Source organism: Camelina sativa, chromosome 9 (genome assembly GCF_000633955.1).
Source record: "Camelina sativa cultivar DH55 chromosome 9, Cs, whole genome shotgun sequence".
Classification (NCBI taxonomy): Eukaryota; Viridiplantae; Streptophyta; class Magnoliopsida; order Brassicales; family Brassicaceae; genus Camelina; species Camelina sativa.
Genome location: NC_025693.1, coordinates 19,546,375 through 19,550,844, shown reverse-complemented (window position 1 = coordinate 19,550,844; position 4,470 = coordinate 19,546,375). Strand labels below are relative to the sequence as shown.

At 25.3% G+C, this 4,470-nt stretch overlaps 1 pseudogene; it reads right to left on the bottom strand.

Annotated features, from left to right (window-relative positions):
* The window catches only part of LOC104711413, a 39,906-nt pseudogene extending 38,382 nt beyond the window's left edge, over window positions 1-1,524 (bottom strand).

Genomic DNA, 4,470 nt, shown 5'->3' with positions numbered 1-4,470 from the left:
CACAGAGTAGTCGCAAAATTGTGACCATTATGAGACGAATTTATTTTTGACGCAAATTAGTCTTAATGTAGTCGCTAATTTAAGACCATTTTGTGACATTTATGTTTCGTCGTTAATAAGCGACGTTTTTCTCTCCAAATTTTTGGTAGTCGTTGATTCGTCACAAATTAGTCTCAAAAGCGTCGCTTATTTTGCGACTGAATAAGTAGTCACAAAATGTAGTCCCAAAATGCATGTTTTCTTGTAGTGATATGCCCTTATATAATAAATGATTAATAGGTTAATTTAGTCATAGATTAAGGGTAAAATTAGAAAATCTAATGAAAATATGCATTGAAAATATAAATAGTGCATTAGAAATGTAAAATGACACTCTTTGTGAAACAAAAATAAAATTTTAAAATGACACTTTTTATGAAACAAAGGAAGTATATATTAAAAATTAATTATTACAACAATCTTAAAATAAATAACATTGTCACAATAATTAACATTATTTTCCACATTTCACAGGTGAAATATATTTTTACACAAAATAATTAAATGTAAATTTGAATAAAATAAAAAGAATTATGTGTAAAATTATTATTATAACACCTTAAATTTCCAAATAATAATTTTACTTGTAATAATTTTATTTAAGTCGATTTATCCCGCACATAGTGCATGTTGTTACTTAGTGATTTAATTATAGATACTGATAAGATTTTGATTTTATAACTAAAATCTAAAAAAAATATTAATGTAATTGTAATATATATATATATATATATATATAATGTATTAATCATTAGCAATATTCTCTTACATGACTTTTTCATAGTAATATTAACTAAATGTTTTTAATGTCTTCAATGTAAAAGATAAGATAAGAAATGCTACTTCTAATAATTCAAATCCCTTCATATAATTCAGTAGTTCTAGATTGTTGACAAAGATAAAAATAGTTCTATATATATATTTATTCGGAATTTTCGACTTACCGACAGCTAGTTTATATCGAAACTGTCTAAAAACTTGGAAGACAAGAGATACGGTGTATAAATCCAACTCATCGTCTCTTATCAGCATCTGCATAAAACCATGACAAGTAAACATCGTCTCTAACTGCGCAAATATTTCTCCTTCAAAGTGGTAGGAGACACCAAGGCGACAAAGAGCATCAATGAATTTGATGTTCTCTATCGGCTCTTCTTTTGAAGCCATTAACAATTCTCTTACGGTTTCCTTTAGTGAACTCAGCTTCTCTTCGTTTCTCTCCCTATCCTATATATATTATATACATCATCAATGGCACAAGAGAAGACATTTAATAATTTAGAGTATATTCATTATATCTTATGAACACATTTTCATATTATTTAATCGAATGTGACTTCAAATATTGGATACGTACCGGGTCCAAAACAGAAAAAGTGACCAAGGGATCTTCCCATATATTCACCGGAAAATCGGCTAATGGCCGATCAGTTTCTTCAGTATTTATCAGCTGCTCTTGCATGCTTAACTCTTTTTTTTTTTTTTTCTAATTTCAAAGTGTACTTATAATTTACTCTTCAAGGTTTCTTATAAATACATATAGCGGGAGTGACAGATCATTGGATTAGCCTCTCAATTTTTTTAGGTCTCTTTTTTTCAGCGACCTGACCTTTATCTTTATTTTGTTTCTTTAATGGTGTATTATTTTGGACGTGTAATAATTAGTTATTGATTGAGACGCTTAAGCTTATAATGAATTAAGTTGAATTGAAAATTTGAAACGGGCACCACTAAATGTCTAAAGCAACGAGAAACTGTGATATCGTGGATTCGCTAATATCTCCATTGGAAATTTTATAATAGACGAGTGCCATAGTGGCGGATCTAAAAAAACTATTTATATGGGGCACATATACTTTATTATTAGTAATATTAAATTTACATAATAGAAATATTAAACAACTTTAACAAAATATATATATATATAAAACAAATATGTCACCAGATAAAAAAAAATTAAGTCACCTTTAGTATATTTATTTTATTTGGTTTCTAAATATATTAAAGTGCATATTATTATTTATACATATTTAAAATGAAAATTATATCCAAATATAAGAAAGACAAAATTAAAGAATAGTATCGAACACTTTACCCAATATGGTATTTTCCTTAGATTAATCACTCTATGACAATGTAGATCCACCGCCCCTCAACAGATTGTCTTCGGTTACTAGAAGAGGAAAATCAATTATCCCTTTATGTATTGTATGCTCAATTCAATTATTCACCAAACCAATCCATTAAATTAGGCTATAATGGGGGCGACAAATTAAAAATTTCTTTCATATTGGCCGGCCATGATAATGGATATATAGGATCCGTGCTAGAGTAAAGATTAAATTCTTTTTATTTATATTATAATTTTAGAATAACATATAATTTATATGATTGTTTTTAAAAGTTTTTTAGATAAAACATTATGCAATAAAATCATATGCTAAATATAATGGTTTGAAAAAAATACTTATTTTGTAAGTTTTATATTGTTAATTTTGTAATTTTATTTATGAGAAATGATTATGTTTGTTATTTGTTTTTATTTTACTTTTTGAACATGTTTGGTGAAAGTTTTTTTTAGTATGACTCATGTTTAGGTAAGACTTTATTTTTAACTGCAGAATAAGATCTCGGAAATCACGATTAAATGTAATAAATTTCCAATATTTTATTCATTTTTACGTCTAACAGTATATTTTTATACCTAACAGTATATATTTTGTAATAATATATGGAATACTAAAGATTTTATTTTGGAAATTGTATAAATTATTGGAATATTCTCTTTAAGAGGATTCTTTGAGATATTCTTAAATGTATTCATATAGCCCACGAATTGACCAATTATTCTATAATATTTTTTTGTAATCAACTTATATTTAATCTATAATCTATTTTGTAATCAACTTATAAAAATTATATAGTTTACAAAAAAAATTGTATACTTCTATTTTATTTTATTATATAGAAGATAACTAGCAGCATTATTTTAATTACTTAGTAGTATTTTAAAGAGTCATTTTGGGAAACATTTTATGGTGTTCTAGATAAGATCACAGCAGTGATGAGACTGCTGACGGCTGACCATTTTTTTTTTCTTTTGAACAAAAGGCTGTTAACCATCTTTATTTTATAATATTTTTAAAATCTGAATTAATAATTTTATATTTATAATATAGTTTTTAGAGAATAAAGCTTAGTGTTTAGTGTTTAGTGTTTATAATTTAATATTTAAAAGATAATTTTTCAAACATAATACTATTTTTGAAACTTTAGAGATAGATGTGCTAAATTTGTAAGCAAAACTTAGATTTGTGTTATATGTGTGAATTGCCCTTTTAACAATCTCCTACATTTTTTTCAGGTTTCAAATTTTATCCACTAATTAATTTTTTTTGCATTTGTAAAAATACATTTTTTCTATACTTTTATGTAAAAATATCCTCTCTTATTGTCTATTTGAAATAATATCATCTTCTACGTATAAAATAACTAAATTCTAAACCCTAATATCTAAATACTAAATCCTACCTCCTTAAAACTATATTCCAAATATAAAATAGATAACACATCCCTAAAAAAATATTCTAAAAGTTAATTTAACATTGTAGTTGTGTAAAATAGTGTTAAAAGCAGTATTCTAAAATACGATAGGCGCTAGACGGGCAGTGGACCTCTGTTTAGCGTATAGTTGTATATGCTACGACTATACAGTGTATATATTTTTATATGTAGACATAAAATTTGTTAAGATCATAAAGAATTAAAAATAATAAAAAAAAAACAGAAAAAAATATAATCCATACTACACTTGAATACCAAAATATTTAAAATTTTCACTTTTACACAATATTATAAATTTTTTGAATAACTAATAAGTATGAAATTAATAAAAATTATGATAAATTTATGAGAATTTGTTAAAAATGCCCCTTTGATATACCCCTTTTCAAAAATACCCTCTTTTCTGGCCATTTTTATTTTTGCCCTCTTTTAATTTTTAATGACCATTTTACCCTTAGAAGAAAATTATTTTATTCAATAAAAAGAAAAACAAAATTTTCATGCCAAAAAATTTCCGACATATTTTCCCGCCAAAAATTTTTCGAAAAAATTTTCCGGCCAAAAATATTTTGACAAAAAAAATTTTGATAAAAAATTTCGACAACAAAATTTTCCCGCCAAAAAAAATTTACAAGGTTTTTAAAAGGTTTTATAAGGTTTCTACCTTATAAAAGCCTTATAAACACCTTGTAAAGGCTTTTACAAGATTTTTAAAAGGTTTTAAAAGGTTTTTAAACACCTTGTAAACGCTTTTACAAGATTTTTAAAAGGTTTTAAAAGGTTTTTAAACACCTTGTAAACGCTTTTACAAGATTTTTAAAAGGTTTTAAAAGGTTTTTAAACACCTTGTAAACGCTTTTACAAGAT